Here is a 16,449-nt window from a genome sequence, read left to right on the forward strand (position 1 = left end):
CTTATTTTAAGATTTTATACACAACATTTGTTGGACACTGGAAGCCAGTAAACAGTAACTTTCTTTAGTTAATAGAGGTGGGAATCACCATACATCCCACGATACGATATTATCACAATACTTAACGCACGATACGATATTATTGCAATTTTTTAAAATATTTTGCGATATTCAGATTCTGTACATAAAGGTAAACTTTATCAATATTCATTTTATCTAATATCAAAGTCTCACACTCAGTCTTTCTCTCATTTCAGTTTTATTGTTGACAAACTGAACGGTTTGTATTACAGTCTAGTCCAACTTAACTGAACGCAACCATCTGGTACAATTATAGCTATTCTGAACTATGCAATTTATGAAAACTATGCAGCCCATTCAGCAACTGAAGAATTTGAAAGTAAATTAAAACAAAATATAATTTTATATTTAATAAAAACGTTTTAAACTTAATTAAAATAAAACATGTCTTAAATTAAAATAAGTAAACTGTCATGTTTATTGCTGCCATAAAAAAAGTTAAACACATTTGGACAGTGAAGGAATGTCAGGATTCTTGCTCAGAAAAAGGATCAACATGCTCTGAAGTCAGAGCACAAAAACCTTTTTTGTAACAAAATATCGATTTCTGCTGTCCCTGTATCGATACATTATTAGCAAACAAAATATCACGATACTACACAGTATCGATTTTTTCCCCCACCCCTATTAGTTAATAACCTCCCAACAGGTTTGATTGATTAAACATGTTTGATTTTATTGAATGAGTAAAAATCAAATGATCAGCTATATTGAAACATGTCATAACCTGAAGTAAGGCTGTTGTGATTTTTTTGTAATACTTGTGACATTGTCCATCACAAATCACTTGAAATATTATTTATTTATTATTATTTATTAACAAACTTGCAACAGCAATTAGAAAAAGGTTGACTTTAACCTTTTCACTGTGGTGACCACACAGTGGATGCTATTCAAAGGCTGTTTTCTTGTATTTGTGTCAGAGTTGATGGTATACTTGCACATAAACACAACACACAGTGGATATTACTTATTCGTTTGTCAAATTCATAAGTCAAAACGTAAGTTGCCCACCTAAGTGGACATGTTAAAAACTCCTTGAAAAGAACATGTTTAAAAAAGATGAATGACTAAAGATGAATAAAAATACTGATTGAGGTTGTCATAATTCATGCATGAAAGGCTTTAAAAATGCCCTAAATATCGGATCACTTCCTCCTTTTGCATTTATCAGCTCATACTTCTATTTCAGCACCTTTGAAGTATTCGGTCTGTCCTGTTATACAGTAAACATTAATTACTGTAGATAGTACAGACCAAACAAAGGACTCTGGAGCAGGAAGCAGCAGACAAAAGTTGAAATATTGGGTTAAATAGTGCAAGTATGTAGTGATGAGGAACAAAAAAAGAAACAGCCCTGAGTGATCCCATATGGAAAAGATAAATCTTATAAAGTTCGTATCTGTCTTGTATGAAACTTGTATGAAAAGCATACAAGAGTGAAAACACATATAAGATCCCTTGAAAAATTATATAATGAAACTTGTATGTTTTGTATACTTACTAACAAAATATATGGAAGTAATGAGAAAGTGGCCACTTTCATGAGTAAATCATATATGTTTTTACTATTTCTTTTCCATATGGGATGTTACATCATTTTAAAAATGAGTCGTTAGGTTTTATTTGGGGGGACAAATGCATGATTTCAAATACTGAACGTCACCCCTGCATCGCACCTTTGTGTGCAGCTACGTACAATAACAGCTGTTACTGCTACTGATGATGATCGCTCTACGTATAACCTCTATAACCTGCTTTTTAAAGGCCCTTGAAAATCACTGCGAATGGTCAAGCTTGCAGTTTTAAAAAGCACCTAAACAGTGTTTAGCATTTTTATCAGGCGCCGTTTAAAGCCATTAAACATGATTGATTTTCCCATCTATGGTATTTTGGATAAACACCACATGAGGTGCAGATTAAGCATCCACAGTGAAGTGAAGCATCCACAGCGCTGATACACTGAGCTGCATTATTTGATTTTGAGGCATAAAGTGTTTCTTTTTTTTTTTCTTGCAATGCTGTGAAATGTTTGTACTCGAATGTTTCCCGATAGAGACGTGTTACTATGTGATTACAGCATCAGTGAGAGGTTATCAGTCCATCAGCGGCTGAGGAGATTACCCTGAGTGACATCATTACCATCCAAAGATTTAATTACACTTGCTCTTTTCATTTCTCAGCTTTCACACTCTCACTTCCTTCCCTCGCTTTCTCACCTTGCGTTTTAGTCTATCCAATCTGAGGTGCGAGTGGAGGAAGCGAGGAAATCGCAGCAGGAGAGAGGAGTCGAAGCAGCAGGCGCTTAACAAAACTTCCACACCTTTGCTTTGGAGTCTTGTTTTCGTGATATTGATAAGACGTTCATCAAGGTGGCACAAAATGAAAAGAATCCACATATATCACACACTCTTACTTTTCTTGTATCTCACCAACGAATGGGTTCCCAGCATGAGTTGGATGGGCACAGGTGAACAGGTGAACAGACCTGTGTAAGCGACACACCTGCCCAGTAGCATCTCACTTCCTCTCCAAGTGTCATTTTGAGACTTTTTGTGATGAGACACTGAGATAAATTTCCAGGTCACAGGATGGAGGATAAAGGAGATGAGAAATAGAGCCACTTAAGATGCCCTGTTTTTGTTGAATCCATTCAAACAAAGAGAGCACTGTCAAAGATTTGACTCAGAATTTAAACTGTCACAAAAATGCTGTGGTGCACTCGCTGGACTGACGGGTTTGTGTTTCATGGCCCGACTCTGCTGAAATATTAACAAAAACTTCACTTACAGCAAGTTGCCGAAGGCAAAATATGATTTTTTTATGCAGTGGTCAATTCTGGGCTATTTGCATGTCTTTATTCAGACTAGCGGGAAAAGAAAATACAAAACACACATTTAGGTGTTTATTTTCAAAAACTTTGTGAGCAATTTTTATATTTTCGGCACATTTAGGATAATCCGTGATTTAATAAATACAACATTTTTAAAACAAAAGGGAAACAAAGCTGTTAATCTTTACAGATAAATTGTATTTTCTAATAAAAGTTTATGGACACAATTGCTGAAAGGCCATTTTTTTCTTCTACTCTGAGCCAGAAATCTCTTCTTCAGCAGCACTTACATACACGAGGCATTTCATGCAGGAGTTTGTTCATCTATCATTCAAAGGCTGAGTTAAAATAACATTTTATTCCAAAAAAAGATATGAAGATCAATAAAAAATGCATATTTGGATTTAAAAACTCATGTTGCAATACCAGAAACAACCGTTTTAATGTAAGTAATCAACTAGGGAAGATTCTTTGTCATATTTATATGTTAAAAATGTTACCAGTAAATTGTGTTTTCCAATAAAAATGCAGAGATTTATAGCTTTTAAATTATGTTTTTCTCATATTTTTATGCTTCATTTGACCTTACATACCCCCATATTTGGGTGTTTGTTTATACACTATTGAGAGCCTGTTTTATAGATCAATTTAGTCCCAAAAACCAAAAAAAAAAGCCAAGAATTTACTTTTCCTTGCTGTTAAAAAAGCTTTTACTGCAATATGTCACCTGAAATAAGCAGGAATTTGGAACTTAGATTTGACAAAAGATGTTCTGGAAAATAACATAAAAGCTCACAAACTTCCTGTTACAAAAATGAACATTTCTAATGTAATGTAAGTAATCACAGGGCGATTTTTACCCTGCTCTCACGTTTCCCTCTTTAAAATCAATTATCTGAAATTATTTTGCATTCTGTCATTTTATATTCAAAGTAAAATATTTAAATCAAATAGCATTTAAAAATGTAATTCAATTCCCTGCACTAACACTACATGCTGCAGGCATTCACAGTGTTTGCTCTGCTTCATCATGCACCTGCCGCGGTGCACGAGATCACAGAACATTACCGCTCTACAAATCCACGGCTGCTTTTTTTGAGGTGCGGCTGCTCGGCCCTGAGAACTCGATGGAATTCAATATTCTTCCAAAAGGTACAATACACATTGGTATCTGGCAATAAAAGAAGGAACAACAAAAGTGTCCAAAAAATGCATGAAGAAGAAGCAGAGGGAATGGGTCAGAATGGGAGGAAGAGGAGGAGGAGTGAGTTTCTATATGTGGGGGAGAGGTCGTGGATATGTAAGAAAGAGGGGGTGATAGCTCAGTGCTTTAATATGATGACACCGGGCCGGCAGAGGCCATTATCAGCCTTGTAGACTCGTCTGAACACAGACGTGGTGACAGAAAGAGAAGGCACCCCCACTTTAATAAAAGAGGCCCTTTGTTGCGCTCTGATTAGAAATATCATTTCCTGACGCCCGTCTTTCCTCCTCGATTAAATTGGTCGGCGCTGTGCCGGGATAGACTGTATATAATAAGCTGCAGGAGAGGGAGGACTGCAAAATAACCGAGGTGATAGACGGGGAACGGCCACGCTGGCTGCTGCCTCAAACAGGCTAACAGACAGAGCGATCCGCACATGCACGTGGCCGTGTAGGTGCACGCACGTCTGCACAGCGTTGCGCTCCTGCCTAACCTGGTGGGGTGCGGGCGCTTTAATCTAAATCGTCTGCCTCTGCTTTGATTTGCTTCCATGAGTTTAATCTCCTGCCTCTTCAGCCTGTCTGAGCAGGAGCATAAATAAAACCGCACACACGAACACACACATGCACATCCAGGTGACCTGAATGACAAACCTGATGAGCATCATTAGCTGCAAGTATCTCGCGGTAATGTGCTTGTGAGTACATCACACTAATATTCATGTATTCTCGCCGTTACTAAGACGATAGTCGTGTAAAATGTATTCCAGTGTGGCATCAAGCGGTTTTCTTTCATTGCCTTTGCTGTGATTGTTGCTTTCAATTAGTATCGTCATAATTATTCATGAGGCTAATTATCATGTCATTTTTCACATGTGTTTGTTAGCTGTGCTGCCACAGCAACTACATAACGATTACTGTTATTAAATTGTTCGTCTCCGTGTGTGTGTGCGCGTGTACGTCTCTGTATGATTACATTATCGTTCTGAGAAGGAATAGCCATTTTGCAATGAAAGAGACACTCCTTCCGAGCTGAGTGAGGGAGATGGCCTGATAAGTGGGGAGGTAATAAATAGCTTGATCTTCCCGTGAACAGCATACAGACACAAGCACACACACACACACGAACACTTTCTCTCTGCCTGTTGGCCCCTGTGGCCAAAAAGGCATCTGCTGCTCATGCTGATGTCATCTGGAGATAATAACCAGACCCAGCGTGGCACCAGGCCACAGCCAGCGCCTCAGATCCCCTCCACACTCCATGGGGTTACCACGATCTGGCAACTTACATGCGAGGTCTGAGGACCTGGCAACCTACATCTGGGAGTGTTGTGGGATGAATCCAGTGGGGATAGCTGCTGGGCCAGGGTGTACCCACAGAGGAGATTTGACAAGTTACTCCGTGTATGCTCACGGTCTGGCAGTCCACAACTGGAACAGCTGTAGAGTTGCCTTTCCTGCTAAGAGCCCGGCAGGCTCGGTGACCGTACAGCTGACAATGAGGCACCACCTACAGCTGCGAGGGATATTTTACAAACAGCAGTGACAGTAAATGCCTGGCAACGCCACCGTGTAACCACAGCACTACAGTGAACACAGCCAGGACTGCTGCACTTGAGTGCACTAAGTCCAGTAGCACGCAGGTTGCTTCCATACAGCATGTTTCCATTCTGTGATCCAAAAATGAAACTTATTACACCAGCGGTCTCCAACCTTTTTTGCACCACGGACCGGTTTATGCCCGACAATATTTTCACGGACCGGCCTTTAAGGTGTCGCGGATAAATACAAAAAAATAAAACTAGTACCGGTACCAAAAAAAGAAGATTTATTCATAACACACGTGAAAAGACCCAGGAAAACGGAGTTAACGATAAAAACGATAACAAAATAACGCTGAAAATTCAATTCAATTCAATTCAATTTTATTTATATAGCGCCAAATCACAACAAAAGTCGCCTCAAGGCGCTTCACAGATACAGAGAAAAACCCAACAATCATATGACCCCCTATGAGCAGCACTTTGGCGACAGTGGGAAGGAAAAACTCCCTTTTAACAGGAAGAAACAGCAGAACCAGGCTCAGGGAGGGGCGGGGCCATCTGCTGTGATTGGTTGGGGTGAGAGAAGGAAGACAGGATAAAAGACATGCTGTGGAAGAGAGACAGAGGTTAATAACAGATATGATTCAATGCAGAGAGGTCTGTTAACACATAGTGAGTGAGAAAGGTGACTGGAAAGGAAAAACTCAATGCATCATGGGAATTCCCCGGCAGCCTACATCTATTGCAGCATAACTAAGGGAGGATTCAGGGTCACCTGGTCCAGCCCTAACTATATGCTTTAGCAAAAAGGAAAGTTTGAAGCCTAATCTTAAAAGTAGAGATAGTGTCTGTCTCCTGAATCCAAACTGGAAGCTGGTTCCACAGAAGAGGGGCCTGAAAACTGAAGGCTCTCCCTCCCATTCTACTTTTAAATACTCTAGGAACAACAAGTAGGCCTGCAGAGCGAGAGCGAAGTGCTCTAATAGGGTGATATGGTACCACAAGGTCATTAAGATAAGATGGGGCCTGATTATTTAAGACCTTGTATGTGAGGAGCAGGATTTTGAATTCAATTCTGGATTTAACAGGAAGCCAATGAAGGGAAGCCAAAACAGGAGAAAACCGATAAAAACCCTGAAAACTATACATTTCACACCTGAGCCTCAACTCTCGCGGCCCGGTACCAAACGACTCACGGACCGGTACCGGTCCGAGGCCCGGGGGTTGGGGACCGCTGCTTTACACTATGTATGGACTTGCAATTCTTAAAAAGCTTCTGGAGAAAGGAAGCTTGCCAGTGAGGCTGTAATTGAGAATGGACAGGTGTGTCCTTAGTAATAGTTTTGCCCAGAGACAGACGTAGCACAGTAAATTATTATTACCATTATGACCACTGACAGGTGACGTGAATAACACTGATTATCTCTTCATCGTGGCACCTGTAAGTGGGTGGGATATATGAAGCAGCAAGTGAAAATTGTGTCCTCAAAGTTGATATTAGAAGCAGAAAAAATGGATGAGTGCAAGGATTTGAGTGAGTCTGAAAAGGGCCAAATTGTGATGGCTGGATTGTTGGATCAGAGCATCTCTGGAATTGCTGCTCTTGTGAGTCCTTCAATGTCTGCAGTGGTCTGTATCTATCAAAAGTGGTCCAAGAACTGAATGGTGGTGAACAGCGATGAACCGAGTGAAGACGGGCCTGTGTGTATCGTACCAATCCGATCTATCTAGCTCATGAACTAATCGTTTGATTCAAATGTGTTGACCCAGGGTCATATCTGAAACCTGCAGGAGAACTCGAGGCCTGGAGTTGCCTACCCCTGCTGTAGCTCATATTGCTAAAGTTGGCTCTGATAGAAAAGTGTCAGAATACATATGGGCTGTATCCCAATTCAGGGTCTGCAGCCTTAAAGTACGCAGCCTCAACGATCCTCAAGGGCCGCGTACTTAAAGACCGCTAAGGCCAGAAGTGCGAGGCTTGTGAAATGGGACGGTGTAGCCTCCGTTGCGCTGCCCAGGTTGCCTAGCAACCATGATACTAACAGCTGGAAACGTTTCATACAGCTTTGTTTGACAGAAAGGAAGGAGAAAATCTTTTGTTTGTTTGTTTCTACATGAGCTTTGATCATTCTCTGATTAAGGTCAGCTATTGAACGGCGTATATTTTAAAGTAAAGGCTTTAAAACCAAGTTAGTACAAACGTCACTAATGTCACATAACTTTGCCAACATGTGGCCAACAGTAATGTTTTAATGTTCTTCGTTATTAAACATTTGCACATAAATAAGTGACACAATATTCAGTACTTACTTAAAGTTTACTCTTCAGGTGCCCCTCATCCGTCGTTTTTTTTCGGCAAAATTATCCACACCCACCGCCGCACTATGCATTCTGGGAAATGTTGGGCCACGAAGTCTACACCGCCACGTCCTTAAAATTCAGGGAAATGAAGGACGCATTCGAGGGCCGCATTTTGAGCAGCCTTCGAATTGGGACAGCCTTCGTCGCGTCGCGGTGACGTAATCGGCCTTAAAATGCGGCCTTTAAGGCTGCAGACCCTGAATTGGGACACAGCCATGGTCATGCATATGGGGCTGCATGGCCACAGATCGGTCAGCGTGCCCACGATGACCCCTGGGCATCGTTGAGCATCAGAACTGGACCACGGAGTAATGAAAGAAAGTGGCCTGATGAATCACATTTGCACAAGCAAAATAATGGCAGCTTTCATAGGTCCTAATATGTAGTAAACATTTAGAGTTTAGGATTAGAGTCTTTCATGCTTGAATGTAGATATATGAAGCTGTATGAGCCATTGAAGCTACTTAATCTCATATTTTTAAAAATACCCTTTTCACCACATGTATAAATATACGACTATTACATCTATAAAATTAATATAATTACTCTGAATCTCGTCAGCATCTGTTTCCCAAATTCATCCTGATACAATATTTGCAGAAAATGTTTGTGTTTGATGTTTGTGTGATTCCAAAATTAAGTTGTGGTTTTGATTGATGTGGTTCGGCTGATAGTAGACTTACAAAGAGATTTCTCTTATGTGTCAAACAAAATGAGCAAAGTGCAAAGACTGAGCGTTTAAAAGCCACAAAATCACTAAAGCACACTCACGACCCATTTCCAGTGTGTGTGTTATGTTCACCCACAAACACACACAGCTCCGGCTGACATTACGTTACCACCAGGTCGGACACACACCATAATTCACCTTGCCAGAGTCCTCTGTGGGTTAGTAAATCTATCTGTGCACATGATCGCAGCGAGGTAAGAGCACGGTGTCTGCTCACCGCCCTGATTCGCTGAAAAGGGCTGAAACAAGAGACCAGAACCGAGGAATTGAGTTACTTTGGACATGATGGCTCCTTTTCCCGCTGTCCACCTAAACTGCGGTCCATTATAAGAGCTATTAAAGCAGCTGAGAGGCATCAATCTGCCCATTTGGACAGCAGTGAGTGGGTGGATTCATAATTAGGTGCCTCTATGGCCTCTGCTATTCACTCCCACTGACATCCTCAACATTTTTTTTCCCTTCTGGTTTTGTCTTTTCATTGTTATTCCTATTTTGTGTCAGTCTTAATTACCTCGAATGCCTCCAACTTGCACCTTCCTTTCCTGTCTTTATCACACCCGACCTTGCTTTGTTTCTCTGTCTGTTTCTGTCTGCATCTCGTACTCTTCTCGGAGTTGCTTGTCTGCTTTTCGTGAGGATCAAACAAGCTCTCTGTCTCTCTCTCTCTCTCTCCGTCTCTGCTGCCTGCATCTGTGGAAGAGAAGGAAGCCTTGAAGAAGAACAAATCAAATTGTCTCCTAGTGTCTAATTCCCCCCGACATGCACTTCAGCCTAGCTGTCTTTACCCGCATCCTGGAGGGAGGAGAGGGAGGAGGAGGGATGGAGGAGGCTGTGGAAGTAGTAGCAGGGCTGAATGTGTTTATGTATGTGTGGAAGGCAGTGCACGGGGGTGGGGGGGCTAGCTGGCTGGAGGCAGACTCTGACTCCCTGTGCTTCTTGTCAGATCAACCATGGATCAACCTGAGGCTCAGACCTCACCTCGGCATGAATTTGCAACACAGAAGCGTGCACACATACACACACAAACACACACACACAGACATTTCCTCATTACAACGTCTGTATATGCTTACAAACAAGCACTGAAAGAAGAAATGCACCCTTCTGCAAAGAGAGCCTTCAGATTAACAGTGGTATTGTCTGAGAATCTGCATTTTAAATATGCAAACAAGTCGGATATCTATCACAGAAATATGGATGTAAATATTCCCTAAACGCCCATAAACACTTGATATATTTGATAAGAATGTATTCACATATCTCACAAAACTCAAAATGCTCAAAATCCCGTTAAAATGATTTACATACATGTTTAATTCTGCTCATTTACAGCATGCTAGTTTCCTAATTCAAAATCCACGTTATTTAGGGTATACTGGGCTTTAATGAAGATCCACTGTCGGAAACAAGCTCCCTTCTTCCCCTCTAATAAGCCTAGTTTAAATGGCCACCATATTGATTTTTTCAAGCCTCAACTGTGACGTCAGCACAGCCTGAAAAGCATTTAGGTGTCGCCACTCTGCATCAGCACCCGTGCAGGAGGAGCAGAAGTGAAAGGAAATCACAGTTATTTTCCAACTGTGGACTGGGAGAATGGGTGATCCTGTGGGAGGAGCTCGGCTGGCCTGGGAATACCTCGGTGTTTCCCCCAGATGAGCTGGAGGAGATGGCTGAGGAGAGGGAGGTCTTCACTTTTCACCTTAGGCTGCAGATAAAAGTTGGATGTGTGAATGCAAGGATCGATGGATATTTTCAAAGTTTTCTCCAGAAAGTCTCATCTTTTGAAGCTCTCTCCTCCTCTGTAAAAAAAAAGTCTGGCGCACGCCAACAGTGTTGATGTCACTTTCAACACATGCCTCAGTTCACAACGGCAACAACATGAGCATAAAGTAGATCTAAGGTAGCTCGATCCTTGCAAACAAAAGGTCTGAACATCGGTATGTGGAGTTTCTTTACTTACAGCTGGAGCTGTGAGCCTGAGGCAAACTTATTAACATATTTCCACTCACTGACATCATCTACAGCCTAGATTAGAAAAAGCTGAAGAATGAGTTTGGCAATTTTTAAAAATGTCTATCTCTCTCATATATACATATATATGTACATACATACATACATATACATGTATATATGTATGTATGTATGTATATATATATGTATATATATACATACACATACATATATATATATATATATATATATATATACATACATACATATATACACATACATATATATGTATGTGTATATATATATATATATATATATATATATATATATATATATATATATATATATATATATATATATATATATACATACATATATACACATACATATATATGTATGTGTATATATATATATATATATACATATACATATATATGTATGTGTGTATATATACATATACATATATACATACATACATATATACATATACATACATACGTATACATATATATGTATACATACATACATATATATGTATACATACATACATATATATGTATACATACATACATATATATGTATACATACATACATATATATGTATACATACATACATATATATGTATACATACATACATATATATGTATACATACATATATATGTATACATACATATATATGTATACATACATACATATATATGTATACATACATACATATATATGTATACATACATATATATGTATGTATACATACATATATATGTATGTATACATACATATATATGTATGTATACATACATATATATGTATGTATACATACATATATATGTATGTATACATACATATATGTATGTATACATACATATGTATGTATACATACATATGTATGTATGTATACATATGTATGTATGTATACATACATATATATGTATGTATACATACATATATATGTATGTATACATACATATATATGTATGTATGTATACATACATATATATGTATGTATACATACATATATATGTATGTATACATACATATATATGTATGTATACATACATATATATGTATGTATGTATGTATGTATGTATGTATGTATGTATGTATGTATGTATGTATGTATGTATATATATATATATATATATATATATATATATATATATATATATATATATATATATATATATATATATATATATATATATATATATATATATGCTGTCTGGTGCCTGGGTGTAATTACTGTTTGTTATCCACAGAAGAATACATTGATATTGATTGACTGACTTTGTCTAATAAATGATTGACCAAGCCGATATCTGTACTGGTGTTAAAGTCAACACTTTCCACATGATGTTTTTCTTTTTAAAGGAAAAGCGTCAATTCATGTTGACTGCATGTAGCAAAGAGTTGAGACAAAGCCATGAAATGAGGCAATAACAAGTCTTGTCATCAGCTATACTTTACTGTGAGTAAATGACATCATTATCGGGAGGTATTGATCGTCTCGTGGCTGTGTGGCAGCAGGTCAGCTAATAGATGGTGGGTGTTCCAGCTGAGGCCAAGTTTATAGACTAGAGACAGAGCATCAGACCTGAGCATTAGCACTTTAGTGGAGATGGTGAGGAAAGTACAAGATGTGATTATCAAGCATTATGTCTATTTATAAGAACACTTTCTCAACAAAAGTGAAGCAGCGCTGCCTGCATCAAAGTCCTTAGCACTGTTCATATACTTTTTTAAGGACCACAACCCATTTGCACATACACACTACATTTGCACACATCGAGACATTTCCACAAACAGAAAATAATTACGATGAAGTGGGAAACACACACACACACAGAGTAAAAGTTTCTACTGTACCAGCAGTGTTTCTATGTTCTTAGACTCTTGTTTCTATAATAAAATTACACTGCTACACAGAACATGATGATTTTTATAATTGTTTTCTAAAGTATCAAAAATGTATTTTCATTTATGTTGATTTTTTTTCTTTCTCCTCCATGTTGCTAAGCAAAATGAGGAGAGTTCAACACACACACACACTTACTCACGTATCACATGGAAACACTGGCACAGTTATTACTTCATTTACACCCATATGTTCTGTGTTTTGTTACCATGTCATGTATGTTTTCATGCCTCTCGTCATTTTTTTTAAATAACATATAAAATCAGGATATTACTTTTATTTCACAGTGGGTTTTAAAAGGAGGAACTATGGAAATTCATTTAAACTTACTGCTTCTAAAGTAATTAAAAAACACCCAGAGTGCCTCCTGAAGTTTAAAAAATGTTGGTGCACTACACAATAAATGTCATCAAACAAATCAACTGTGAAGAAACAACCTTTGCCGGCAGTGTTGATTATCTGCTTGAACCTCGTACAAACGGAGAGGCGACTCCTTTCTCCACAGTTAAACACACCAACAAGACAAACCGGACCAAATCAAAACAGCTTTTTATGATTTCGTGCTGCCGGTTTAGTTTTCTTTTATGTATGCTGACAGCCTCCGATAGGCCGTTGCAATCTGCATGGACACGTCAACCTTTCCACACCCCTCCCAACTGAAGAACTGTAAAATATTTTTACTTATATACTCATCATCAAAATATTTACCATTAGCTGTAACGAGACATGCCAAAGTCATGAGATGATAAATCACCGAGTAACTTGTTTACTTTGTGCTACACAAATCTACGCATGTGTATAATAAAGCACAGATATGTCAGAGCAGTGAAAGCAGGTGGCAGTCATTGTTAACCCCGGCCTAGACAAGTGTGGTATGCAAATTTTACTGGTGCAGGTTTTATTTCGTAAAGATTGTACATCAGATGTCCTTCGTGATACAACCCCATTTATCTGGGCGTGGAACTGGGAGAACAAGTACACTAGCAAACACCCCACCCCTCCCACACCCAGCTAATACCTAATCACATGTTTCTCTACCTGCAGGATGCCATGATTCACCCAAACCATTTCTTTAGATGTTAAATTGCAATATTGAGTCTGTAATTCACAAACAAACAAGGTGAATCCACAGTTTAACTCCCTTTGCTTCCTGTAATGTGTTACTCAAGAAGTAAAAAGACACTCAAACAAAACATTTTCGTCTTAATAAAGAAACACTAAATATCTGATTATCAGTTGGTCTCATTTTAGCTGCTCCACGAGGAACAGAGGCTGCCAGTCCGGAAGAGTCCCCAAATTCCCCCTGATATGTGTGTGTGTGTCTGTGTCTCTGTGTGTGTGAGAGTGATAGTTCAAGAGCTGTGTGAATGTTTCTTCCAAAAAGTGCTTTAAGTGCTCACTTAGAATAGATCTGAGGGTCCATTTGCCAAGGACACGGTCCTTTTAAAGGCTGTTAAGAAATTCAACCAACACATAAAGTTTTTTTTAGCTGCCCTCCCGTTTGTAAGTGTTCTTGTCTCTGTTCCAGTATGAAAACACACAATGTTTTATGTTTTTTCTTCACATATTTTTTCTTCTTCAAATATTTAAAAGAGAGCTACCTTGTAACTGTGTTTTTGTGTTTTGTTGTGCAGATTTTCAGCATATTCTCTCGCCCATATTCCTCCTGATTCACTGTGTTCCTGACTGCGGTTCTTCTGGCTCAGTAAGACGTGACTGTCAAGTAGCTGGGCAATCAGAGCAGTGACTCTGACTGTGACACTGTGCCTCTCTGACTTTTCCTGACCTCTGGGCACAATGTCTCCATTCACGGCCCTCGAGCATTCCTCAACCCTTCCTCAACCCTCAGTGTCAGACAGAGAACAGAGGAAGAGAAAGAAACAGGTGACAGAGCGTGGAGGAAGGGAGAGGGCTAAAAGGATTCACGTGTGTGCAAAAGTTAAAATAAGGGAAGAGTCGTAGGATTGTTGCTTTTGTTAAATACATATCAAAGCTAAAGTCAAAGTTAAATACTGAAGGGTTGAACATGTCCAACGTAACCAGGCTTTGTTAGAGATAACAGGTATCACAACAGTTGTTATCAGCTTTCTTTGTTAATGCACTTTCTGCCTCAGGCTCTGTAAATACTCACATAAAAGTGAGTGTTTAACATGTCATCCCACTCGTCTTCCTCACAAAGCAGATCAAAATAGATCAATTGAGTTTTGTCAAAGGAACAGGCAACAGAGATCTCTAAAGAATAAAAAACAGTAGAATGCATAAGCTATGCTACAAGTGAGACACGAGAGCAATGCTGCAGAAAATCGTTAATCTTACATTTTGCATAAAACAGTAAATATAAAAAATCAAGTAAATATATTTACATATTAATTTAATTTCGCTCTAGGCACTACTGTTTATTTCTAACATGACAGCTGTATATTCTCACATTTTAAAATGCATAACGGGGATCATCTTGTGATGATAACGATATTTAGTACAGGAAAAAACATACTCTGCTTTTTATTGATGATTGTAGCTTGAAAATCTGCTGACACACTAATTCAAAGTGTGAATCTATTGAAACAAAGGGCCAGCAGTAGCATTATAATGCAATAGTATACAGTTTTATATACATGACAACGAGCTGTAAGCACATAACTGCCATATATTTTCCCTTTAACTCTTTAAGTAAAGGTATAATGTAACTTGATTCACTTTTTACTTTAACAGTAACTAAAGTAACTTATTATTCTAACTCTTCGGGAGCTGCACAATATTGTCTCAGAATAAAACTGAAAGTTATTTTGTACCTGGGATTTTATATCTTGGGTCGAGCTTTTAACCAGCTACACAAAGCTCTCTGTTTCCATTGTGTAACCACAGTCAGTCTTTTCTACCCACTGTTTGCACTAAAACGGCTTCCTAAATTCTAATCTAAGGCTGGTACCAGCTCTCACTCTCAGACACGCCTGGATATGTCTTGCTGTTGTACGTGCTAAAGCTAGTAGGGCTATACTATGAAGAGGCTGTGATACATCGCTGAGGATGTCTCTTTTCCAACACTGGAGACTTGCAATGTTAAATGCATAATATGTTGCTGCTGAACAGCAATCTTAATGCCTAGGTTTGCAATCCTATCCGGTCGTTAACTCTGACGTCACTAGCCGTGTCTGGACCTAAACTCCGCTGCAGGTACATATATCAAACAATCACTATGGCATTACTGAGAGTTGAAAAACTGTCTAAAGTCTTTCATCTTTAATAAAATGATCAGCGTTCTGCTCTACCAGGTGTAACAATTGAGTTTAACATCCAGGCATCCATGAAAACGGAATTTATGACATTTAACGGAGTTAAGTTAGCAGGAAGTTAGCTCGCTAGCTTCTGTCTAAATACAATATCCTGACTGCGGGGTTTTGTAAACAAATTAAAATGCTCTGTTATCACTTCCAACATAAATGAAGACAGAAAAATAAACAGCAGTGACGTTTGTAGGGTTACTGAAGTTTGGCTAGCTGGTATATAATGATGTGCTACGTGACCGCTAGCGACACAGCTATGTTAGCATAATATAAACAAGCTAACTTTTTTTCCACTCGATAAAAGTTAACGCGAGTGTTCTCGGTGGTCAGGAACAAATGTAATCACATGGCAGGATGCTGTAAAAGGACCAAACTTCAGCCAGGAGAACAACTGAGATAATCCATCCACAATACGAGGTTAGTCATTCATATACTGCTGCATGGGCTGGGCTGTAGTTACATCCTAAGGTTTTAAAAACCGAGCTTAAATAAATGATTAGCGGTAATAAAAGCCAAGGGAGGTCAACATTGATCACTGACTGTTTTAGG

This window comes from Neolamprologus multifasciatus, chromosome 6 (genome assembly GCF_963576455.1).
Source record: "Neolamprologus multifasciatus chromosome 6, fNeoMul1.2, whole genome shotgun sequence".
Lineage (NCBI taxonomy): Eukaryota > Metazoa > Chordata > Actinopteri > Cichliformes > Cichlidae > Neolamprologus > Neolamprologus multifasciatus.